This window comes from Lissotriton helveticus, chromosome 10 (assembly GCF_964261635.1).
Source record: "Lissotriton helveticus chromosome 10, aLisHel1.1, whole genome shotgun sequence".
In the NCBI taxonomy this organism is placed as follows: domain Eukaryota; kingdom Metazoa; phylum Chordata; class Amphibia; order Caudata; family Salamandridae; genus Lissotriton; species Lissotriton helveticus.
In genome coordinates this window covers 848,719,734-848,747,071 of record NC_136071.1, presented here as the reverse complement: position 1 = coordinate 848,747,071, position 27,338 = coordinate 848,719,734, and positions in this window count along the sequence as shown.

The following is a 27,338-nucleotide window of genomic DNA, read 5'->3' as shown; positions in this document are numbered from 1 at the left end:
GTGAAGCTATGAGGTCTAGAAGAATGTGTGAGAATAAATATGTGAGAATGCTCCAGGTAAAAGAGCGGTAAAAGCGTAATTTACAATCCCCACCTAAACATCAAGGGGCTTATTTACTAGAAATTGGTGTAGGGCAGCACCGCAAGGATTCTTGCAGTGCTGCCCTATGGCAATTCGCAAGGGAAGGAATGCATAATATTTACAAGAAACTATGCATTCTGGTCTTTTCAGGCAGTGCACATTTTGCAGCAGTGCGCCAACGCAGGCCACCCTGCACCATGGTGCAAAAGTGCCTGTGTTTTTGGCAGGATTGCTTTTGTGCAGGAAGGGGCACCTTACTGCACAAAAACAATCCTAAGAGGCGTTTTCCTCTTTCTATGTGTGCTGCAGAATGCAAGGAGCAATGAAAACATGTCTCTTCGTTACGCCTGCTCTAGGGAGGCACACCATTTTGACGCATTCCCAGATTTTTGCCTTTTTGCAAACCTGGGAATGTGTCTAAATCCATAGGCTTTGTGTGGGAACACCCACTGCAATGCCCATGGAATGCCTCTTTGACTCAGAGTACGGCAAGGCAGAGACTTGCGCTGTTTCGACTTATTCTATATTTACGAAGCCATGAAAAGCCACGCAAAGGGGGTTTGCAAGACCTCGTAGATATGGGTCTGCACACTGCACCTCTAGAGCATCACAAAAGTAACTCTCCAGCTGCGCAAATGTGCCACAAGGGGCTTGTAAATAAACCCTCAAAATTGAACATATGAGAGTAGCACTGAACGTATGAGACTTGCTATTCCTCATATAACTACAATTTAACTTGGCTCATGTCAGATATCTTAGCTAGGAGGATATCACACAAGAAGACTGCAACCAACGAGTACCCACTATAGTTCAACAATTAGGTAAGGTTCAAAGAGATAAGGTCTAACCAGGAGCATCACAAATGTCTTACTACATGCGGTGGAACACCACATCATACACAGAATGAAAATCCCTCATTCCATGGCAACTGAGAAAAACTGTTTAGCACACTCTAGCCACAGGTTCCAGCTGGGGACTCTACTGATTCAAATTTGGTATTTCCCACCTTTAGAGCTACAAAGTAATCTGGCATGTCACAGGCACAGTTAAACCCATGTGCTCACCTGGTACTTTTGTCCTCACACAACAGGAAGTTGGATAAGACCAGAAACGGCAGAACGGGCTTGTTTATCACCGAAGGGGCCACTGAATAACACCATTTTCACTCAAGAAACCAAAGACACAATGCTTTGCATACTACAAATACAAAGGATATACAAGCCTTTCAAAGAATGCATTTCACATCATACTTCAAACTGTTCCCAGACTTGTGGCATGACACTGCCATTCTGGATGTCTGTAGTATCTCCAGACAAATACAAATGCACATATACAGAAATTATGTTATACTAGATAAGCCACACATGGATGCTACCAAAATGCTGCTTATGCCCACGCGTCATCGAACAACCACTTATTACTTCTTACTTTCTTTGACAGGTACACTGGATTTCCATTGAATACGTGTTTTAGAGTTGAGACCTCATGTGTTAATTCGGTAGATGTTGAACTATATAGAGTTATGTCTCTCTTATACAAAGATCATGTCATATTCAAGCATACTTTTACAATGCCATCTGTGAATGAGGTATTGAGGGTGAATAACCCCAGAGTTGATACCTTGATATGTATATTGGTCATCTGTACCGCCTGTACTGGGTCCAACAGGTACCTATGACTATATAATTCAATATCTACCGAATTATTACATGAGGACTCAACTCTAAAAAAGAAGAGGCTTTTTGAATTCAAAACACTTGAGCCCTGATGCAATTCAAAAAGTGACTTTGAACGAAACGCGTTGGCTGGATGACCTTTGTACACATATGGATTGAAAATAAAGAGAGAATTAAACAGATATTTTGCAATACTCTATTGGATCTGTATGGACTACAAATTATTTTCCGGGTGCACCTTCCCATTTGTGGTTTCAATTTATGTCTGCTGGACAGTGGTACTAAACAATGGCAGCTACCGGAAAAGTAGGCGCACAGGACCATAATTTGTTGAAACTTGGAGTGAGGTGTGGTACCTGTGGTCCACCATTCTTTTAAGTTTTTTGGCTTCTGACGTGAATGATAATACCGTACCACGATCTCTGTTAGTCCTACTAAGTCCTCCAAACAGTTTGCGTCTACCACCAAACATTCACATTCTGCCTTGCAACCTGGTGTTTACTGTGGTGTCTCAATTATATTCCTGCTTTACAGGCAGTCTCATTTTGCTTAATCTCACCTTGAGCAGTACCATTGTACAACAGTGTAATACTTGGGCACATAATTGCCTGCTGACACCGATCCCGGTTTTTTCTTAGGAATTACTTGAACTTACCAGAATGGTGTAGGAGTGTAGCGTTATGGCTGGACTTCATTTGCAATTATATTTTTTTGTGGCTTGCCGCCCTATGGGTTCACTGGTGCAGCCCTCTGTGTATTTGTTGGTCGTGTCCACCTGTTCCATCTTTGTGGTCTCTTGTGTCACATTTCGTTGGCTTCTGTAGATTATCTTGTGAAGATCTACTGGTGATTGATTCTGGAGTACCTGACCGGGTTTGACCTGCTCATATCCAGTATATGGTGGCTTGTTTTTTAGGTGAACGTCCTGCACCTCTCAATCAATCAATCAATCAATAAAGCGCAGCTACTCACCCGAAAGTGTCTCAAGGCGCTGCCTCAATTGCACAGTTGTGTTTGCTTGCCTCACATATTTTACATATGTTGTACATTCCTTAAATGATAAAAGTACTGATGTCCTGCAGAATTTCATTGTGCATGGTTGTAGGTGTGTGGTATTAAACCTCAGCCTATCATGTGTACACTGTGGATGGGTGTTCATTGTTGGGTGGTGTGGAGTTCTGCATTTTTCCCCTCGAATTGAAACGTTTGATAATTTTCTGTCTTACATGAGGGTAGGTGTGTGTTCAGCCACAGCATAGCATGATTGAACATTACTAAAGGTGCAATAACATCCTCTGCGAATCAGAGAGAGGGGGTTGAGCTGATTTTTCTATCAACAGCTTAAACAATCATGTGCCATCTCCATGTTTGGTGGGTGTTGTCTCCTATATTGGAGCCTTCATGTTGCTTGTAGGGTTTATGTGGTATTTTTCATATTGGCTGTGTTCTCATGGTGCTCCAACTATCCCATCAGGTGTGGCCATTTTGAAATGTAGGAAGATGGTTGATGTTGGTTGCAGGGGCCAATTCCTGCTGTCACTTGGAACTATAATTAGTGACATGAATATGGCCATAATGAATTGTACATGTTAGGTCACGTTGCAAATAGTGATTGTGCAGGTTTATTGCATACTTCCTGTCCCCCAAAGCATGCTTACTTCTAGTCTGTCAATGTTTGGGAGGATGATGTCACCTTCTTCTCCTCCTATTTTTGGTGAGACTGTCCCTTCCTTGCAGCATGTCTCTGTGGGTGCCTTATACTGATGCAGATGATTGCTACCTGTACTCCTGTGCCCTTCTGTCCACTGCCAGCTTTTGCTAGTGGGGGCTGCTGCGTTTGAGTTCAGTTTGCTCTATGTGAATTGCTTAACCTGAATTACTTTGGAGTACTTTGTTCGGAAAGGAAATCATATGTTAACATTCCTCAAATTAAATAACAAATTAGGAACTGCAAAAACAGAGTTTAAGAAATGTTTACCATTATACTGGAACAAAAGTCCTCAGCACAGTTGTGTCGCCCTACCCCTGCATATTTTCTGGATATCTCATTGTTTTTTCTACACTGACAGAGTTATGGACTAACTACAGAATACCTAACAGTGATGGCAGTGAGATTATAGTGCAGGGGCACAGTGCTTTGAGGTAGTGAGATTATGGTGCAAGAGCATGAACCATTTTACTTGTATCTTAGCTCGTTTTGAAAGATCCTGAATTGTGATTAGCCATAAGAACAGAATGTTTATCTAGGGCTGTAGAAGGATTCAACATTTTAAAAATAGCAGACCTTCTAGGTCATTTTTGGCATCCTATTTTCATCACGACTAATGCATGGTTTAATTTTGACTTCTTTGCACCGTTGAGGCCCGTACAGCAGGGTAGGAGAGAAAGCACTGACCCAGGATAGAATATTGGATTGCTACCCTTCCTTCACACTTGTCATAGGTCTGGTAAGCCTACTGAGACACCATTCTGCTGTGAACTGAGAAAAGAAAAAGGTCTTCCCTGTTTACCCAGGATCCAGAATATGCCTGTCGAGGGAGTTACCTGATCCCCTGGAAGACCTGCACAAGACCAAGCTGGTGGAAACACCGACATGAGGATAGCTGGAAAAACTGAACTCAGGAGATAGTAAAACAAGTGTCTTAGGTGGTTATGGAGCTTCTGAATCACCTGTTGTCGCTGAGAAGATGAGCCTGCCCCACCCTCAACCCACCCCGTGCCTCAAGGGTGCCATGAACAGCGGTCCCAAACATTCAGGAATATCACATGAATAAAATATAGACAGAGTCAATCTATACTTTCAAGAAAGACATGTCCAGCCGGACAGAGGTCTTTCAGAGATTTTACTCAAGAATTATGTATTGAAATCACATAAAGATACCATCCAACAATCAACCAACGTGGACCACAAGCCTATGTACAGTACTAACAGAGCAAGTACAAGAGGTGATGTAGACAGCAGAGAAGGGCTTGATAAGGCGAAACAACGTTACTCTATAAACAGTACAATTGTACAGAGTATAACAGTCATGCACTGGACATTTCAGTAGTAATCACAGTTAGGTTCACGTGCATAAAAGGTCGACGGCGTTTCGGACCCCTATAAAATATCAGGGACCATCATCAGGACAAATACAATGACAAGCCTTAGGTTAATTAAGCCTCTAAATGCCGGGTCGCCTCGTTAGATAGGGGCTGGCTCCTCGGGCATAAGAATACCACGCGATCACCCAGAATCGGGTTGCGACGGCCGCGGAAAAAATTAAAGTCCGTAGGCTTGCCAGGATACCGGGTTAGTCGGCCTGAATCATTCCTGGCGCCGTCAGGAATGATTCAGGCCGACTAACCCGGTATCCTGGCAAGCCTACGGACTTTAATTTTTTCCGCGGCCGTCGCAACCCGATTCTGGGTGATCGCGTGGTATTCTTATGCCCGAGGAGCCAGCCCCTATCTAACGAGGCGACCCGGCATTTAGAGGCTTAATTAACCTAAGGCTTGTCATTGTATTTGTCCTGATGATGGTCCCTGATATTTTATAGGGGTCCGAAACGCCGTCGACCTTTTATGCACGTGAACCTAACTGTGATTACTACTGAAATGTCCAGTGCATGACTGTTATACTCTGTACAATTGTACTGTTTATAGAGTAACGTTGTTTCGCCTTACCAAGCCCTTCTCTGCTGTCTACATCACCTCTTGTACTTGCTCTGTTAGTACTGTACATAGGCTTGTGGTCCACTTTGGTTGATTGTTGGATGGTATCTTTATGTGATTTCAATACATAATTCTTGAGTAAAATCTCTGAAAGACCTCTGTCCGGCTGGACATGTCTTTCTTGAAAGTATAGATTGACTCTGTCCATATTTTATTCATGTGATATTCCTGAATGTTTGGGACCGCTGTTGTTGTTTAAAGAGTATGCTCCCCATGGTCCCGGCTGACTAATTTTGGGGTCCCTTGTTGTTATTAAATTCAAGGGTGCCATGAACATATCAAACAGAAGATTCACTCGGGAAAACCATAATGGCAAAAGATAAGCCAAACGGTTGATAAATACAAATCAATAAATAAATAGGCCAATGCCCACAAAGAAAAAAGTGGATCAATATATTAAAATTTATGAATCACAATCACAAAATGAATGAATAAACTGAGACTCCTAAAACACAGTCACAGTAAATAATCGCGCAATGCAAAAAGTGTGATGATAAAGTGAAGGACTGGTAGGTCCACAAATTGAGAAAAGCAGAAAAATAATCATAATAGGCTGCAATGAAAAGAACGATAAAAAGGTGTGTTATCATAAATTATTTCATTTGAGATGTCATAAGTGTTGTGATGAATGCTATGAGTTCTCATGGTGTAAGTGATGTATTAAGAAATGTTATAACCAGTGCATGGAGAAGGTGCGAGTTATAGTTAATATAGCATGATGAGTGAATCACAACCATATGTAGGTGCACAACGTTTAGGAATTTGAAGGTGGTGCGTAAATTATAAATGTAAGTTATAGCTATAACTTTAGAATTGCGAAAGTTTTTCTAGCTTAAATTTGGTTTGTATAGAAAAAATAAAAAAAGGTTTCCTAACTATAACTTATCCTAACCTTTGTTTTAAAAAATTAAATTTCAATGTTTTTTTTATTTTTAATAATGCTTATTTTTTCAAATGGTACGGTTTACTGTGGTGGAGTATCATTAAGTGGAGTTTGGTACAGTAGAATGGAGGAGAGTGTCATAACGTGTTTTGATGTAGAGTGGAGTGCAGTAAAGTGGAATGTGGTACAGTGAAGTGACGCACAGTGGAATATGGTAAAGCAGAATAGGGTACAGTAGATTGGAGTGGCGTAGATTGGAGTGGAGTATAGTGCAGTGGTGTATAGTCGAGTGGCATAGAGATGAGTGGCGTAGAGTGGAGTGGTCTACAGTAGAATTGTGTACAGTGGTGTTGCAAAGACTAGAGTGGTGTAGTGTAGAGTGTACTGTTGTCGAGTGTAATAACATACAGTAGAGTAACGTAGAGTACAGTGGCATAAATGGGGTGGCGTAGAGTGGAGCAGCGTACAGTGAAGTGAGGTACAGTGTAGTGTCATACAGTACCATACCATACAGTGGTGTGTGGTATCAGACTGGAGTGTGATAGAGTGGTATAGCATACAGTGGAAAGCGTGGAGTGGAGTGGCACAGAGTTGAGTGCCATATAGTAGAGTGGACTGTCATAGAGTGGAGTGAGGTACATCGTACTAGCTTAAAGTTGAATATTGTAGAGTGCAGTGGAATGGCGTACAGTGGAACAGTATAGACTGGAGTGGTAAAGAGCAGAGTGGCATAAGGTAGAATAGCATAGAATGCAGTGAGGGGTGAACAGTGGAGTGTGAGTACAGTTAGAGTTGACTGTAGTAGAGTGGATACCATAGAGTGGTGCTGGAAAGTGGCGCGAGGTAGAATGTAGTGGGGTAGACTGTGGTGGCATACATTGCAATAGCGTACTGTGGAGTGGCATAGAGTGGAGTGTTGTAGAGTGGCGTGGCATACCGTTTAATACTGTATTGAGTGGTGGTGTAGACTGGAGTGACATAATGAGGAGAAGCATACAGCAGAGTGGTGTAGAGTGGAATAACTTTGAGTTTAGTGGAGTACAGTGTAGTGATGTACAGTGGAGTGGCATATAGTGGAGAATAGAGTAGAGTGTAGTGTTGTAGAGTGGAATAGTGTACAGCGTAGTAGCATAGAGTGGAGTGTTGTAGAGTGGAGTGGCATAGAGTGGAGTGGGGTAGAGTGGAGTGGTGTACAGTAGAATTGTATACAGTGGAGTGGAGAAGACTAGAGAGGGATAGAGTGTAGTGTTATCGCATGTAATAGCATAGAGTACAGTGGCGTAGAGTGAAGTGTCAAACAGTGAAGTGAGGTGCAGTGTAGTAGCATACAATATCATAGCGTATAGTGGTGTGGTACTAGAGAGGAGCATGATAGAGTGGTATGGCGTACAGTGGAAAGCATAGGGAGGAGTCATGCAGAGTGGAGTGGCATAGAGTTAAGTGCTATGGAGTGGACTAGCATAGAGTGGAGTGTGGTACAGTGTACTAGCAAAATGTAGAATGTTTTAGAGTGCAGTGGCATAGAGTGGAGTGGTGGACAGCGGAATAGCGTAGACTGGAGTGGTGTAGAGTGGAATCACATAGATTGGAATACCATAGAGTGCAGTGAGGGCGTACATTAGAGTGGCGTACAGTTAGAGTGGAGTGTTGTAAAGTGGAGTGGGGTAAACTGTACTGGCATACAGTGTAATAGCATACTGTGGAGGTGCATAGAGTGGAGTGTTGTCGAGTGTATTGACATGCAGTTTTATGGCTTAGAGGGGAGTGGCATTTACTGGAGTGGCATAAAGAAGATTAGTATACAGTGGAGTGGTGTAGAGTGGAACAACGTTGAGTTTAGAGGCGTACAGTGTAGTGATGTAGAGTGGAGTGGCATATAGTAGACAAGCATTGAGTAAAGTGATGTAGAATGCAGTGTCATAGAATGGAATAGCATTGAGTGTAGTAGCATAGAGTGGGGTGATGTAGATTGGAGTGGTGTCGAATGTAATGTTGTACCGTGTAACAGCATATACTGGATTGTTGTAGAGTCGTGTATAGTGCAGTGGCGTACAGTGGAGTGACATAGAGGGAGAGCCATATGGTGCAATAGCTTACAGTGTAATGGTGTAGAGTGAAGTGGCATACAGAGGAGTGGCATAGTTTACAATAGCGTAGAGTTTAGTGTTGTAGAGTGGAGTTGAGGAGAGTGGAATAGTATACTGTGGAGGGGCGTACAGTGGAGGTGGAGTGGCGTAGACTGGAGAGTCATAGAATGGAATGGAGTAGAGCACAATAGCATAGAGTAGAGTGCTGTAGAGTGGGGTGGCGTAGAGTGGGGTGGCATAGAGTGGGGTGGCGTAGAGTGGATTGGAGTAGAGTGTAATAGCGTAGAGTGGAGTAGGACATGGCGTAGTGGGATAGAATGGAGTGGTGTAGAGTGGAGTGTTAATTGAAACAGATATAGCATGAAAGTTTGCGAATGGATGTAGATGTAATATGCCAGGAATATGCATTATGAGGTGTAAATGGTAATTTTTAGTAGTGTGAATAGTGTAAGGGGGGCGTGGCTTTGGCGACGATGTAAACAGCAGCGGGTCTCGGAGCTGCTCCATGGCCGCCCTCTGTTGTAAGCGGTCCTGTAAAGCTATACCCGACCCAAACACTGCGGAATACCCAGAGCCAGCCAGGAAGATATTTCTGGGCTTAAAGTTACGGAGAGCCGGAGTAATTTGGGATTTTCCTCCCTCCCCGCAGCCTGCCAGAACTAGACCTAAAATGGCGGCCCTGACTGGTGGAGATGGTGTCTCCCGTTACGGGCAGTGGGACCCCCTGGAACGCTTGCCTAAGGAGCCCCAACTGACCGGGCAGCGGCCGCGACTCACAGGAGGCCCCAGTGCTTGAGAGGACAAGGAGAAGCGCAAGCGTTCACAAATCCCCTAGCTGCTCGAGTGATGCTGCCTGAATCCAAGATGGCGGACTAAGGAAATCCACCCGCGTCGCTGTGAGGCCGAGCAGCTCCGGGCCGCACCTCCTTGGCGGACCACATCTTGAGGGGAATCGGAGATCTGCCAGATTGGTTGGGTTGGTTGGACGGCATCCTGTGGATTTAGCGCTGAGGTGAGGTGTGCGATCCTGGTACCTAGCGCTGCGGGAGGCTGACTGCATGAGGGAGCTGAGGTGCGAAGGGAGTGCAGAGCACGCTGCAGACTGGGAGAGCAGCAACGCTATCCTGGACTTGCAGAGACAGCGTGGAGCCACGAGGAGAAGGTGCAGGCACATAGAGGCGAGAGCAGCAAACACCCAGAGATGCCCAGGGGAACCCAATTGCCCAGAACTTGGCGGACCACAGGTGTGACACATAGCCAGATGGGTGTTGGTCGGCACTGTGCAAGCCTTCACGGACCCGAGCCTGGACACAGGGATACATGAGAGAGTGAAGTGGGGGCTGCCTGTGGAGACCAGCTTGGAGGGCAGTGCGGTTACACATATGATTGTCCTGCACTCTGGAATATTGAGACGTGGGCCTACCTGCTATGGGGTATACGAGAAACAACCCCCAATAGAGGCGCACAAATAATGTGACACTTGAGCAGGGCATAATGCATCTCTCTGCAGCAGATAAAGAGTGCTGAATCCAGAACCTGCTGAAGGGGAGAGCCACAGTGATAAGGACGAATGGGCTCCTCTGACAGGCAGGCGTTAGGTGAAGGTTGGGCAACATCACCTCAGTGGGAGTGAAGACACTACATCATCGGCCCCGGGAAGGGTGGAGCTCATAGGCTCCCCTTAAACAGCTTGAGTCTGTTGACTACGGGTCGCAGGATGGGCAGAGTGTCCAAGAAAAAAGGTTTTGAGGTCCTGCGGATGGAGGAATCAGAACAGCATACAGATGACGACAACGCTGCCACTGGGGGGGGCGAGAGCCTGGACAACCCAAAGACCCATCATTGGGGGATTTCATGCAGGCCATCATAGCTTCGCGAGAGGCACTTGAGACGCGGATGGACGCCATCGGCTCGGAGCTCACCCTGTTGAAGGACGACCACTGAAAACTCAAAGAGAGAGTAGCGACCAACGAAATCACCATGAGAGACATACTGGATACGGTCGCCAATCTGCGAGACTCTCTGAAAGAAGTGGTGAACAGGGTCAAAGTGCTGGAGATGAGGGCTCAGGACAGTGAAGGACACTTAAGGCGAAATAATCTCTGCATCGTAGGCGTACCGGAACGCGAAGGCAGAGCTGATGCGGTTCAGTTTTTGGAAGCCTGGCTTAAAACGGAGGTGGCAACGGAGAGTCTATCCCCCTTCTATGCGCTGGAACGAGCACACAGGGTCTCGGTGCGTCCACCTAAACCTGGAGCTCCACCCCGTCCTTTGGTGCTGGGACTGCTGCATTATAGGGATAGAGATATCATATTACAGAGAGCCCGGGAGCAACAGAATCTGCAGATCGGTAATAGTAGGGTGATGATATTCCCTGATTACACCCGGGAGGTACACCGACAGAGAGCTTCCTTCTTGGCTGTTAAGCAAAAATTCCGCCAGCTCCATCTCTCGTATGCCATGCTGTTCCCAGCCCGCCTCAGAGTAACTGCAGACTCGGAGACGCACTTCTTCCTCACCCTGCAGGCTGCGTAGGACTGGTTGGAAGCCCGTGCCAACACTGGAGCACGCTCGCCACAGCCGGCTTCTCCTCGATATCGGTTGCCCACCTCATCACCGTTACAAAGAACCATCTCCCCTGCTGATCGACGACAGGAACGAGACAGAGCAGTCCTGGCAGTGGTGGCCATTAGTCACGGTGAAGTTAGCCCGAATAGTAATGACACGGATAAGGAGAGCGCAGGGATGGAGAGTTCAGGAACGAGCAGTGCGCTGTGTCTCTCTGATGTTGATCGGCCGGATGTTACTCCACAGACAGCAGAGGGACTATTTAGGTGAACTGCTTGAGGAAGGCGAGTGGCACGAGATGTTAGGATACCGGTGGTGACTCTGGGGTCTAGGTTCCCAACCGACACACTGGGAGAGAGCCTACAAGAATTAGGTGGACCCACTGGGTGAATTAACTCCAACAGCAGGGGGCCGGGAGGGGGTTCTGGGGCTAACGGGGCGAGCCATGCAGCACCCTTTTTCTATGGTTCTTTGTATGATTGTCTCTGGATTGGGGCCTGTTTTCGCATACCTGTCCTGGGGAGTGGGAGTTGGGTAAAGTTGGAAGTTAAGGCGGGTGGGGGGGTCAGACATGTCGCTATGGGGGCTTTCTGGGGTCAGGGCCTAGATTTGGAACCATGGGCACCTTCGTAGGAATCAAAATTGTGTCCTGGAATGTTAAGGAGATGCACACTATGAGCCGGCGACACAAAATTCATGCCTACCTGGTGTGCAGAGAAGTGCAATTTGCATTACTACAAGAAATCCACTTGACAAAGACTGAGGGGGCAGCTTTACAAGGCCATTAGAGAGGGCAGGTGTTTCATACTATATACTCGGCCTTTGCAAGAGGGACCTTGGTGTGGGTGAGGGCAGGGGTGCCATTTTAATGTATCCGGCAGATTATCGATACTGAAGGCCAATGTATAGTAGTGATAGGGCGCCTGGATGGCCGGGATATTATGATAGGAAGCATATATGTCCCTAATATTGAACAACCAGCTTTCTTTGCACAGTTGTCGCAGAAACTGGCAACGGTCTTGTCGGGCCCTGTGCTCCTGGGGGGGGGGATTTTAATTGTGTTACTGATGTTGACCTAGACCGCTCCCATCCACTGCTCCCTGGTGCTCCGACACATAGGGTTGCAGAATCATGACGAGACTGGCAACAGCACTGGGGATTAACGGACACTTGGCGGGCTCATCACTCGGGAGAACGGGACTACTCTTATTTCTCAGCTCTACATGAGCTGCATGTACGGTTGGATTCTATCCTCTGATCCCCAGATGTGCATATGACGGGTATGGTGAGTGAGTACTTAGCCAGGACGACATCTGATCATAACCCGTTATTGGTGTCCTTGAATTGGGTTAGAATTAGGTCTACTATCCCCAGCTGGCGTCTTCGTCCAGAAACACTGGAAGACCAGACCTTTAGAACCACCATAGGTGCTGCTATAGAGGAGTACTTCCAGAACAGCACTAACACGCCCACTAGCCTGCATAATGAGTGGGATGCATTTAAAGTGCTGATACGAGGGCGATGCATCGGAGAGGCGGTGGGAGTTCATAAGACCTTACTGAACGAAGTACAGACAGCAGAACAACAGCTCCGGGAGATAGAAAGGGAAAGACCCAGACGGGAGGACAGACAGGGGGATCTCGTGGCGGCCAGGGAGGCGTTGGCGGCGCAGGTAGAGCGGCTAGGTATTTTGATTATAAGGCATACATAGCACGGGCACACGCAGAGAGGGACAGATCTGGGGCACTGTTGGCTTGGCTGGCTGACCCGGCGTGCAGGGGGACGCCGATTCTAGAGCTGCGAGGCGAGGGTGACACAACATATTATGGGCAACAGGCTATCAATATGCAGTTCCTGGAATACTACACTACACTGTACCATAGTCGGCCAGATCCTAGAGTCCTGGAGGAGGGGGGATTCCTGGACATTGAATTGCCGTTGATTACGGCAGAGAATGCAGAGGTCCTTGGTCGAGCAGTGTAGCTGGGAGAGATCAGAGGAGCCATAAAGCGTATGGCCCGAACAAAACCCCTGGCACCGATGGGCTGCCGGTGGAGTTTTATGCCACATATGTAGATTTGCTGGCCCCCAGTTGTTAGCCCTCTACAACCAGTCAAACCAGGATGGCTACCTGCCTAGTTGAACTAGAGAAGCAGTAATGATATCGCTCCTTAATCCGTATAAACCAACGTGGGATCGCACGGCCTATCTCCCTCTTGTGATGCTTAACCTCGATTATAAGATCTTAAGTAGTATTCTGGCCAGTCGATTGATGGTCCATATAACTGCACTTGTGCATGGAGACCAGGCCGGGTTTATTCCTTCCCGGAACACGGCGATGAATATACGAAGGCCGTGTCACCTGGTACATGGCTCGGTTGATGGGGAGAGAGAGGCGTGTATACTATCGATTGATATTGAAAAGGCCTTCGATAGTCTTGAGTGGCCATATTTGTTCAGGGTCCTGCGAGCATTTGGACTGGGCGAGGGATTTGTGGCTTGGACGCAGATTCTATATAACTGCTCGACTGCCAGGGTTCGAACGCGAGGCGTGATTTCAGAGTCCTGCAGCGTGAGCAGGGGGACGAGACAGGGTTGCTCGTTGTCTCCGCTCCAGTTCGCGGGCGGTAATACAGGGGCCTGGAGGGGTGGATCAGGCATACCACATTGCCTTGTATGCCGACGACCTTTTAATGTTCCTCGCCAATGCTGCTGAGGAGTTACAGGGGGCCCGAGAATTGCTGGCTAGCTTGGGGCGGATGGCAGGGCTCAGAGTTAACTGGAATAAGACATGCCTTTTCCCGGTCTGCGGGGGTAGAGCTGAACCGCCGGAGGGTCTGGATGTGCAATGGGAAAGCAGCTGCTTGTCTTATTTGGGGGTTAGAATTTATCATGAGCCTTCTGACTTGCTCGAAGGCAATATAGGACGGGCAATGAGAGCTACCAAGAGCAACTTCGATTTTTGGGGTACTTTGCCTCTGTCGGTAGCGGGGAGAGTGACATTGCTAAAGATGGTAACCGTCCCTCGCCTCCTTTACTATTTTGGCTCACTGCCCATATGGATTCCTGAGAAATATTTTACCCAGCTAAACACCATGGCTACGGGTTTTTTATCGGGCTCTGGAAGGCGTAGAGTGGCGCTGATCACCATGATGCGCCCTAGGCAGGAGGGAGGGTCGTCAGCCCCTGATTTTGAGGCATATGATCACGCGGCACAATTTCAATGGTTCATGCAGTGGATGGCAGGGAGACTGCAGGTAGATGAGGACCAAAGAGATATGGACCTGGGCCTCCGCCGGCTCTCTCGGACTCTCCACCAGCTGCCGGTGCGTGAGAGGGAGGTGCCGAGGGACCTGTGGGTGGTGCGTCAGTGCTGGAATTGCGCCACCTGCCTTGGACTGCTGTCCAAGGCACAGCTGTTCCCTAGTGGGTCCCCCCTGGGCCTAAGAGCTCAAGGTGGTAAAGGTCAAGTTCCATGGGCTCAGTTCCCTCTGGGGCTGACAAGCCCTCTCCCTAGGGAGAGAGGTCCTGAATCTTTAGCTGTCCAGAAGCTGGTTCCCCAGTCTTCTTGCCATTTCTCTTGGAAGATTCAGCCATTCTCCCAGGCTCCAACACTTCTTTTTCACCCTGTGCTTGGCTCTGTGCTCTAGTCTTGACACACACAATCTCAAGGATGTCCAGCATTGCTGCATGGGTTTTCAATTCTACCTCAACCCATGCTGAGATCTTTAGGTCGTTCCCAAGCAGACAGTCAGCTGGAATCCTAGAAGAGACAACTGCCATTTTGAGGTCAGTAACCCCAATCCATCCCCCCCCCCCAGTATAATGGTATCATAGCCGAGGCATGGTCTGTAGTAACACTGTCAGCATTGGTGACTGGATATGTCTTTCCAATCAGGTATTGCTCTGGGAAACCAGTGTGTCTCTCACAATGGTGACACTGGCACCTGTATCCATCAAGGCTTGGTCCCATTGGTCCAGGGGTACTGCAAATACTTTTCAAGTTGGGAGGCCACACAGCTAAAGTGGCAAACTCAACTTCCTCTTCTGTGACTAAAACAACTTCAGTGTGAACCCTGGTTTGCTCTGGGCACACCGTTGATCCCATCTGGAGATTGGCTACACCAGTACTAACTGGTAAAGGACTAGGGGGCTTCTTGTTAGGGCAAGTAGCATCAACCGTCATGTGTCCCAACGTCTTACAGTTGTAACAGCAGGGCTTTTGGGGATCAATGTTTTTCTCTTTGTACCTACAATTAGTCTGGAAAGAGTTCTGGGACCCACCCCCCTGAACCGGTTTTTGGAGCCCTTTAGACAACTTTTGGTTTTTGTCTTTGGGGTTCCCACCCCCTTTCTCCTGGGGAGGTTTGGTAACCCCTTCCTTTTGGTCACCCCAGTGGCTGTCTTTATTACCCTATTCTTGACCCAGTGGTCTACCTTATTTTGCAATTCTTTTGGAGAAATTAGACCTAGGTCTACCAGATGTTTTTTTTTTGCAGAGTTTTATATAGCGCGAACTAGACCCAAACCGAATCAGGTATCAGAGCGCTTTACATATTTTCCAGTTACGTTACATGAGGACATACTTTCATTTTAGGCACGGGGAGATTAAGTGATTTGCCCAGAATCACAGGAGGTTTTGGCATCGTTACCGAGACTCGAACCCAGATCCCCAGGTCCGAGGTCGAGCGCCCTAGCCGTTAGGCCAACACCTCTCCCCATACAACCTTTCATTAGTACAATTACATAAAATGGGTTCTTATATAAAAATATTGTAAACTCCATTGAAATCGTGCACATGATTTATTTCCAGTTAACCATCCATCTAGTGTCTTAACTGAGTAGTTTACGGAGGCAACCCAGGTCTGGCTCTGGATTTCGTGAGCCCCCTGAATCTTATCTTATATTCATCAGTTGTGAGCCCAAAGCCCTCAATCAGTGTATTCTTCATGATGTCATAAGACCCAGCATCTGCCCCATTAAGGGCCAGGAGTCTGTCCCTGCAGTTACCAATGAACAGTTCCGAAAGAAGATCCCCATCCCCCCTCCCCCCGTGTGACTTCTTCAATTTTCTCATATAACAAGCCCTCTCAAAGGCTGTGAACCATTTGGTGATGTCATCACCGTCCTCAAATATGGGGACAATCCCTTTGGGGATTTTGGGATCTTAAGATTGCTCGCTTTCCCTGTTTACTAAGTTGCTGCCACCATTGATGGGAACTAGGCCAATCGCTGCTCTTTCTTTTTCTAGAGCCAGGAGTCTGGTCTCTAGTTCTAATCTTTTGGCCAACCTTATTAAAAGGTTGGTCTCTTCCTTGAGGCTGTCCTCAATGGTCTCAGTGGTACCTGACCCACTTGTGTGGGATTTTGGTGCTGAGAGTAGTACTCTTGGAGTCAGGGGCACAGTGACCCTGTACTCCCTGGGAAGTGAGGGGGGTTGGAAGTTATCCTCATCCCCTCCACTTCCTATACCATCTGAGTGAGCCTCACCTTGTTCAGATGGGTGGCCCTTAGCATACCCTGCCAAGACCTCCTGGAGATTTTGATTGGAGGGATGGGACACCACTACAAAGTTTTTGAGCTTGCAAAGAGACCTTAACTCCCTGAACTCTAAATGGAGGTAAGGGGCAAGGTCGTGCTCCTCAACCATGTTCTCTATGTCATTTGGAATTTTTTCACTAATAGTTGGGATCTTGTTAAGAGAATTACACCTAACTATCATGAGTTTTTTCATCTAAAAAATACTAAAGAGACTTAACCAAGACGCTAACAAGATTTTTTAGAAATTTGGATAAATTGTCAATTCAAAAATTCAGAATTCTAAAGACATTTTAGGAGGTCTATTGTGTGACTCGGTGTCGAGCAAGTCAGTCCAACAAATGTAAAGTTGCAGACCCCACCGCTGATCCACCAATGTAGGAAGCTGCCTCTGTGTATACTATACCAAAGCAAGGTACAGTGTACACAGAGTCCAGTGGATCCCCAAAGGCTTACAGAGGTAAAAGTAGATAATACCTTACTCTCTATTTGTGGTAATGTGGGCGAGCAGTAACGCTTTATCAGAGGGTAGTGTTAAGCATTTATTGTACACACTCTGGCAAGAAATGATGTCACACACTCAAAGACTGAACTCGGACCAATTGTTTGTATCAAGAATATTTCTTTAATTGTATTTTATTTTTAGAACCAAGCAGGGCTTGGTACAGATAAATCGAATTGTTCTTTTCAAGACGGATTGATCAAAACAAACAAGCTGGATGAAAATGACTTTTGTTACAGGTTTGTAAAATATTTCAAAACAGCAAGTATTTGTAATTTCTTTGTGAATACTTTTCAGATAACTTTTTAGAGTACTTTTTGGATTACTTTTTCTACTCCTTGCGATATGCCTAGATATCACACTGGGACATTTCCTGGATAAAGGTAAGTAAAACAGTTTTTCATTAAAACACAGTTTCTTAGTTAGGTTTCCATACAAATTCAACTCCATCCTTAGTACTTTTTCAGAGGAAAACAGTCAATGAAATCCTATGAAGAAAAATTAGGTTATTCGTTTCCAGGGAAGCAATCGGTCTTTGGGGTTGAGTTTCTGGGGTTTGAACATGGGTTGCCCCAGGGTCAAGGATGCACTCAAAAAGCACTCTCAGCGGCATTAGGGCGGCCGGGTGTAGAGTGCTGAGGCCCAATGTTAGCCCATGGCGTTAGAGGGTCGTCGGTTGGTGGCTGCTCTTGGGCAAGCCATGGGGTAGAGGGAGCAAAGCTCCTAGGGTTAAGCTTAGGGCAAAGGGTGACCCAAGTTAGCACACAAGGTGCACCCACAGCGGTGGCCGAGTGCAGGGTGCTGATTTGGTGTCGGTGCCCAATGGGAAATCTCCGGTCGTAACAAACACCGTAGGGTCAGGAAGTAGGCTTCCTGGAGTCTTAGGCTAAAACATGTTGATCACTACTCAGTATGCCTGCATCTAATGTCCGCAGTTGTACTCTTTGCTCTTTGTTTTTAACCCTAAATCAGGGTAGCAAGAATAAAGCTCAGCATGCTGACCTTGTAGCTCGTTTTACTCACTCACTTACTTGCACTCCAATTTTCCCATCACCCCATTTTCACACATTGGGTTTTAGTAATACCCCTCATATCTAAAAACATCCCTGAGCTCCCCCCTCGCAGCGAGGGGGTTGTAGCGCATATCATGACTAGTATTCATGATACGAGGAGGATTCCCCTTGAAGAAACATGACCCCTTTGGTGTGTGAAGGAAACTGTCCTTAAAAATGTTACCTCCCTTTAAGTCAGCTTGTTTCCCTTCTTTGACATTACTTTTTTGCATCGGACCCGGGGGCTCTTTGTGTATTGAGTCTTTAACTGGGGAGTTTGCTTTCACTGGTCCCTCATAACTCCTCAGGTCCTCCCTTGTGTGTATACGTACAGTAGCACATCAACCAGAACTTTTGACTCTGCCAATGCTTGTTATGAGTGTTGACCCATGCTGTTTGTTTTGTACTTCATTAGCTTTCTTGTAATCCAGTGTAATTAGTAAAAAGCTTAAGGACTAAACAAGTCCTTACTCTTCCGTCCTTAGCCTCTTTTGTGAAGTGTTCTGAATATATTAGACCTCAAACTTTCTTCTGAATCAATTTCTTAGATAAAGAGATTGTACTATATTGTAGGAGCTGTAGTGTAATCAGTAGATCTACTTCACTCATGTAGGCTAATTAATTATGCGACGTACATGTGCAGGAGACTTCATGTTGCGAAAGATCAAGTTGGAATGCTCAACACACAGATTTGAAAAACTCACTGGAATTGCTATTTGTTGCACGTTCACATCTGTGTGTTTTTGTTTCCTATTGGGAAATATGCAAGTTCACCCTATTTAAATAGTTTTCTAACTTTTTTCTATGAAACCCACAACTGGTTAATTGCATTGATTTGGAAAGCTCCAACAATGAAGTGTTGTTTTCAGCAGCGATGGACATTGCAGTTCTGCACTGAGAATCTGAAACTATTTTTAGACTAGGGGGCACATTTACAAGGGGATATCGCTACCAGAATGTCACTTTTAGCAATGTTCTGGTGGCGATATCCCCTTCTCCTTATTTACAAAGCAGCGTTAAGTCACTTAATGTGGCCAATGTTCACGATTCACTTAGCGTGAAATGGCGTGCAATGGTTGTTGCAGTGGTTGTTCTGCTGCAATACCCATTGCGTTTTGACGCTGCCCCATATTTATAAGGCTGGAACAGCGCCAAAAAATAAGACCAGGTATACCTGGTCTTAGACTCGCGATAAAACAAGAAATTAATAATTTCTCCTCATATTTTGCTTTTTCTATGTGTGCTGCATTCTGCAGCCCCTATAGAAAGAGCAAATCGTCTTTCAAGATTGTTAATGTGCAGGGAGGTGTCCCTTCCTGCACGTAAACAGATGCCCCTGCAGCACAAGCACCCATGCAATATGGCGCAAGGGTGCCTGCATTGGCACTAGGCAACTTCTTTAGCTCTAGGAAAAACGCAGGGGTGGGCCATATTTTAGTAAATATGGCGCATCACTGCGTTTTAACAATGTCGGAGCGCGATGTTACCTATTTTGGCGTAACACCGCACTCTGACATTTTGTTATACCTACCCCCCAAATTTGTTTGATTTTTTTCTTCCAGATGGAATCCACCCCTTTTCTTATATATCCCTCCTAAAAAGTTGCCAAGTTTGTCATTTATTTCATACTATCCCAACATTTCCCAAACTGTTTCTATGACAGTCATTAATTGCATCTTGGGTTCCTCTTGATTTGCCACAATAACATTCAGCCAGTGCTTAATTTGACCAGCACATTTGAGGGACTGGTACTTATCTTTTTTTATTCAGAGCAAGAGAGAGAGAAATACACAAGTGAGAAATGAGGAGGAAGAGAAAGAGAAAGTCAGGAAAAACATGACAGTGAGAAAACAGAAGTGAAAAAGAATCTGAAAGAGTTAGTTTAAGGGGCAGATAGTGGCTGGTGGTGGATGAAAGTGACATGAGGTGGAATCAAAACTATGTGGCCTTTGTATTCAGCACCGTGATATTCGCCAGGATTGTGCTAGCCACAGGTTTCTGAGCAAAGATGTGGGCAGTGGCACTTATTTGTTTACAAATTAAGCACTGGACTGTTGGATGCCACTTATCCTGCTAGGAGTTACTTCACGTTTAACAGGCTGTTGCTGATAGAGTCAAACTTTTCAAGAGTGGGCACTGGGCCCTGCTAAGACTGCTAGAGTTAGGGAGACTGTGGCTGCTATATTCCAGTCATAATCCCGCCATCTACCTTGATATTTTCAAAACAGGATCTACCTTCTGTTACAATTTTACCTTCTGGACTTCTCTGCCAACACGTCCTATGCATGTACCCCCAAGCAATAAAATGCCATTTGAGACCACTGAACAATGTATCTCTTTGCTTCTAAGTGGCCCCTTAACTTTCTCTCAAAACCTTTTTGGAGTCTGTAGTACTCCCAATCGCGATTGTTCACCGCGCACACACAGAATCCACTGAATGTTCTTGCACACTGCAGTCAATAAATAAGATACTCAAGTCACTCTCTCCATTGACCTTGCTGTGTGTGGCAGTCAGTGTACCTCGAAGCCAGATTCCTCACCTCATTTAAAGGACAAGCCATGTATAGGGTCTCTGGGGCTGAGATCTCCCTGTTGTACACACCAGTTGAATCTTCTGCACACCCAAGCACCTCTTGGGGGCTACTTGGTATGGCAGAAGGTGGTGGGCTGCCACCTTAAAATGCTTCTGCCAATCTCAGACAGATCGACATGCAAGTGGGGAAAGTATTACGCCCTGGATCTGCCTGAGTTATTATAATAGCAACACAGACAATAACTAAGCAGACAGTCACTGCGGACCTGTGTACTCAGCTCCTTCTCAACCGTCTGTCCTATTGTTGCTCAGCATGAGTTACTGACAAAAGAGGAAGAGCCCTGTGAAGCGGAGAATTGAAGAACTGGAGGTCCCTGCTTTAGCAAGAGTCCATTAAGAATAGCCATAAAGTGGTTGATGGTGAGGACAAGACGACAGCCTGGCTCTGTTGCTAAAGATGAAGAAACAGGACGCTGGCAAACACTAGCTGGAGTGAGAATGCCACTGGCTGGGTGCAATTGTTATTTAGCATTTGGAATTCTTTTACTTTGCAGTGGTCCATTGTGTTGCCATCGAATTTGCAGGAGCTGAGTGTTGGAGTGGGTTGGGTGATAGATGTTGACACTGTCCTTTCAGTGAATCACAATGGCATGATCTAGGCATTTTTCTTTGAACCATTCAACTTTAATGCTGCCTTTAGCGTGCACAAGGAGTCAGGTGTCAGAACCCATTCAGTGGCCCTGGCGCTAGGAGTATTTTGCCTCTAATGTCCAGGGGCCATCATACTATGGCTCTGCAAAACTGGGCCAAGTACAACTTCTTCAGTACTTAATGCTCAATGGTAGCAATGGCGAGCAGTCACAGCCTTCTAGTGTGGGAGTACAACAGGCCCAGAACTCAACAAACACACAGCTCAATAACGTGATTACTCAGCCCAGTGCTTCACTTTAAAAGAGGGTTCTCCAAAGTCAGTCTTGGAGGGCCGGATCCATGTCAGATTTGTAGGATAACTATATTTATCTAAATGGGGATATACTAAAAATGTCGCATGGATCCGGCCCTCCAGGACCGACTTTGGAGAACCCTGCTTCAGAAGAGAAAAGTACTAGATTACACAACAAAATGCAATACCACGAAGAGCACAAGAGTATCAGAAACCTACTGCTCAGTTGTGAGTCTGATCCAGCTTGAAAGGCTGGCCCACTCTCACTCTACATTTCCACATCTTACTTTCTCTTCTAGGGGGACCTGGTGGTGAAGTAACTAGTGCAAGTGCAGTGTGCCCCCTCGTTCATCTTGGAGTCTCTGGCTAGGCTGTATCAGCAAGTCTCTCACTCATCTCTGGGCGGCGGTAGGTCTCAGGCTGGTTGAGCTCATAGTATGTGGTCACCATAGGTACGCAGTCCATGGTTGAATCACATGGCTTCCCCGCTTTGGGTCAGGCAAGCGCAAGTCCCTTTGAGTGTCCTGGAGGCAGCAGCCGTGGCTGTCTTCAGACAGGGGCCTTCTTCTAGGCTTGAGAGTCAGTGGCAGCTGCCTCGGAAGATGGGTGGTGGGCAGGGGATGAAAAATAACCCAAATAACGTCCATTTGCCACCACCGCTGCATGCCGCTCCTCCGTCCTCACTCTGCTGGCAGCATCAGAAGCACCCCGGCTTTTCCAGCTAATCACAATGCTGCATCAGCAGCATCATGATTGGTCTGAGTGACCTGTTTGGCCACTCAGGCGGTGCCAGGGAGCCTGGGCATGTTCTCCACTGGTCTGTGCAACACACAGACACAGGTCTTTCCTCAACAACCGAACACAAAGAGTCAAATCCAACCAGTCTCTCTCTAACCCTAGTCCCTGCACACTGGGTGTTCCCCAAGGCTCCTCACTCTCCCCTACTCTCTTTAACCTCTTCCTTGAACCACTGACTGTAATTCTTAAAGACTCCAACATCCACTATCACATGTATGCGGATGACACCCAACTTTACATGAAAATCTCACTCCCCTGAAGACATCAAATGTCTTAACGGAACCCTTCTCAAAACCATTAACTGGCTAAACTCCAACCATCTCAAATTAAACGCCCTCAAGACTGAATTCCTCCTCATTTCACCCACTAAGCAAACCCCCACTGTTTTGAAATTTCTCTTTAACCTCACCGCCCTCAACTGCACACCGCACATCGCTGACTCCACAAAATCACTGGGAGTTGTGCTAGACAAAAACTTAAACATGCAAGATCACATCAGATCAGTATCCAAAGGAGCGAACTTTCAACTCTGCATCCTCAGAAAACTCAAACCCTACCTTCCCCAAGATTACTTTAAATCAGCGGTGCAAGCACTTGTCATCTCCAGACTAGAATAAGGCAGTGCAACTCTTTGCAGTCTGCCTAAGCTCAGTTTAGCACCTAAAAGAGCCAGCCAAACTGTCATGCGCGCTTACGGAGTGCAAATCACTCCTGCTCCCTCTGACGGTGGCGAGCTCAGCCCCACCTCAGCATGACTTTGAGTGGCACAGAAAAATAAAATGATAATAACGTCTTGTTATTATCATTTTCTTTTTCTTTTTTAGCACTGCTCAAAGAGAGTGGTGCGGCGCTCCTCTGCCTTAGTGGAGGAGATGCCTCTGTTGACAACATCAGCAAAGGTTTTATGACACTATAATGAGAAAAACTACATGTACGTACACCAAATAATATCGAATACAGTAAACACAAATGTCAATGACAAAAATATTGCAGAAAAAATATCTAAAATACCACAACATTGTAAACAAAAAGAGCGAAATAACAAATATCACCTACACATTAAATCTAAGCAAACATTTAACTATCGCAAAAACCAAAATAACACTGGAAAATCAACAACATTCTAAGTAAAACACATAATTTAGCGTCAAATATATACACACATATACAAATATGTCAAGATAAAATAAATAATGTAAATACAAATTAACATTTACCATAAATGGTGAAAATAAATTCAAACTAGTCTTGAGCCGATCTATCAAATTATTAGTGCTTCGATAATAGGAGTGAAAGTGCTGATTATGAGAGCAGAGCAGATTCATAGGGTTAAACATGGATCTTAGAAAGGCGTTGAAACCGATGAGGCATTTGGACCTTTTACATGCTACAAACCTGGAGGAGGCAGGTGGCCTCAAGAGTCTCCAACTCTGAATTAAAACAGGATTGACTGGAATCATGTTAAGGAGAACACCAGCATCTGTCTGAGTGTGTGTAGGAGTATATTTTGTTAAACCATATCAAATGCTGTGTTTACATGTAGAGTATATAGAACTATGAGCATGTCGGCAGAGCCAAATTCCGCTGCCTCATTATGTTATAATAAACTAACATTTAATGCATACCTTGACAGATCTGAAAGAAAATTATAAAAGGAAACATGTGGGCATAGCGTTTGTTGAATACATTGTGTTAATATGTAGTCATGTATCTGATATGTGAAAAGGGGAAATTAAATGGAGTACGATGAGATTGCATCATTGTTATATGCACATTGTGCCTGTGTGCCTAATTCTGACACTGTATCCGGGCCATGGGGTCTCTCTATTTGATGATGGTGATGATGATAGCAATTTATAGCACGCACACATGGCCGGTTTTAGCGCTGGTGGCGCCCTGTGCGACAATCATTTTTGGCACCTCCACACCCATGACTGTCTCCTTGGATTCTCTTACAACCACCAGGCAAAAGTGCCCTAATTTCTCTAATTATAAGGTATTGCTAAACACAGTGCCCCCATTTCCCCCAGGTCATCGCCCCTCCACAGGTCAGCGCCCAGTGCGGCTTCACCGGTCGCACTGCCCTAAAGCCGGCCCTGCACGCACAGCTACTCCAAGGAGTGTCCCAGCGCGAGACTGCAAAGAGCGGAAGGTGAACAACAGAGGATTAAGCCTGCACAAAAAGCCAGGTTTTAAGTTTTTTCTTAAACATTTCACCATCACTCACTGCCCACAGCTCCAGAGTAAGCCGAACCCAGGCTACCGATCCCAATATGTAAGAGACCTCCCTCCCGCTCTTGCACGCTAAATGCTGGGGATCTGTGCGAACAGCTTGTTGGCGGATCTCAACTGTCTCGTGTGATTATAGAATCCCAATCTGGCACTGAGGTAAGAGGACCCTGATTGACATAGGGCATTGTGGACTAGAACAAGAGCCTTAAATTTTACTCTTTCCCTGATGGCCAGTCAATGTAGTGTCCGTATATAAGGTGAAATCTGTGTTCTCAAAAGCATATTTAGCAGGAGACGGGCTGTCCAACAAGTACTCTGCAGGCCGACCGACACGTCCCCGCAGGGGACACAAATAAGCGGGCGGCCACCGTAGTGCCACAAAATGGCACACGGGGCAGCCCAGCTCTTTGGGACCCTGGTGGGTCCCGCGCGTCACTTCCTTCCTGGGGTGGGCGGGGGAGAGTATATATTCCTCCCCCGCCCACCGAGCGGCCTCTTTGTCCGCTGTCCCCTCACCCTGACGCCGTTTGGTTACTGTCGCGCAGTTATGTGGTCTGTGCGAGATGTCCGGTTACGACGGGTGTTGCTGAGCCGTTTGTCCGTCGGTGTTTACTCGGTGAGTCAGGGTTGAGTGTTGCTTTGCCTCTGGCGGCACCTTCTAGCTTATGGCTTTTGCGTACCAATTTTGGCCGCTGGTGGCATGGCACGAGTGTCCCCGGTGGCCCAGTTGTTTTTCTAGGACTTTCTTTAAGTACGTGCCCCCGCCTGGGCATTAGGGGCTCGGCACGCCGGACGCAAAGGAGCGGAGGTTGAGGACAGAGAGGCTGCGGGACTTTTTTGTGATTTCATGTGCTTATCATTGCAGCGACCGCTTTGTGGGTCGGGAGAGGAGTTAGCCTACCTGCTTGGGCGTTCGTTCCCGGACCTGGGGGCATGGGTTCGAGTCCCGGTCACGACTCTAGTTATTGCATCCCGTTTTTCTGGGATTAGCATGCTTAAGTCCTGTGATTCTGGGAATGTCTTTTGTAGTGGGTCTAGGCCCCTATCGTTAGGTGTGTACGCTCGCTGCGCTGTGTGCGGAAGATGTATAGTTCAGATAAAATGGTCACTTGTGCAGGCTCGTGCTTTGTTGTATAGGCTGATTACGGGTGAGGCCAGTTTGGGTCGGGGGGTCCTGCCAACCTTCTTTCGTGGTCCTGCGCCTCCCTTGTCTTTTTACTGTAATTTTTTTTTTTTCAGCTTTAGCACTTTTTATGTTGTCAGTGTCTAAGAGGAAGCATCCACCTGTATAGGTGCTAGCCGCCCCTTTACCTCCATAATTTTTATTTTGGGCGGTTTTCGTAGGGGTCGCGGCGCGTTCCCCGTGAGGTGATGTTGGGCACTAGGCTTTCCCTGGCGGTGCGTTGGATCGGGTTAGTTCCACCCCTCTCGTACCCGCGCCGCCCTTCGGGCGGCCGGAGCTGGCTGGGTTGCCTTCTGCCGAGTGCCGGTGAAGTAGGAAGTTTACCGGTGCCTGGTGCCCGGGATAGCCTTCCATTGGTCCGTGCCTTTGTCGGCCTTCTGCTCTCGTTTTGGGTCGTGCCCAGAAGTCATTAGGTTTCACGGTGAGCGCTTTTCCCACTTCTACACGCTCCCGCCCACGCTGGGGGTCGAGATGGGCCGGCAGGGCTGCCTATCGACGGGCCGCTGAAGCTGGAGAATTCTAGCTTTGCCTTTTCTGACTTTGCTTAGCGGGTGATTGGGGCGGTCTGGACACGGCGTGTGGCTCTCGGGGGCACTGAACACGATGTTACGTTTCTGGGGCAGTCGCGTTGCTCGGCTACGCTGTTGTGCTCATTGAGTGGTATTGTTTTCGGGATAGGACTGATGTTTGGGGAGGCTCACATCATGGGGAGCACCATTGAGAATAACTTCTTCTGTGCCTCTTTAGCTAGCTCGCGCTGTGGTGTCATCGGTGGGCATTTTATGCTATGGGCAGTCTCAGCCACTAAGAACTAAGTTTCTACCACACCTCAGGGGCTTGGTGACGCTATGGTTAGCTCGTTGGTCTTCTAGGCTGGCTGGAAGGCATTCATAGGTTGTGGGTTCGGGTCCCACCAGAGTTGTTTCCATTCGTTTTTTCAGCGGGCTTTCTACGGTCTTTCGTTGTTTGTGTTTCGATGGGGAAAAAGTACTTGCCAGGCGATAGGGGTTTGTCTTATGCACAAGGATATTGGTTTCCTTTTTATCGCTTGCTTTGGAGGGAATGAGTTTACCTGCCCTTTGAGTCACTTTTTGATTACTTGCTGCAGGAGTACGGTCTCTTCTACAACTTTTGACTGCGTTTATGTATTGTAAAGCCAAGTCTCTTAATGGCGCCTGGTAGAGGCCATTTTGGCGACCAGGGTATCCTTGGGTTGCTGCATACGTGGGCGTGGGCGCAGAGTAGTGGCCATCTTGGCGACCAGGGCAGCCTCTGGTTACTGACCACGTGGTCAAGGGCGACGGGTTGGGCCATTTTGGCACCAGTGCAGCTTCCGGCCTACGGGGACTCGGGCGCCAGGGTCCGGCCATTTTGCCTCCATTGTGTCCGAGGTGTACCGTGCGCATGCCTTGACGCTTCGGGGGTTTTCGTTATGGAGGACGTTTCTTTATCGCCTCCGTCCACCTCCCGCGGTTCTGGGTGATGCCATGTGCGCTTCCTTGTTGTATCGGACCCGCATTTTATGCGCAGTTAACCCGAAGTTTCGTG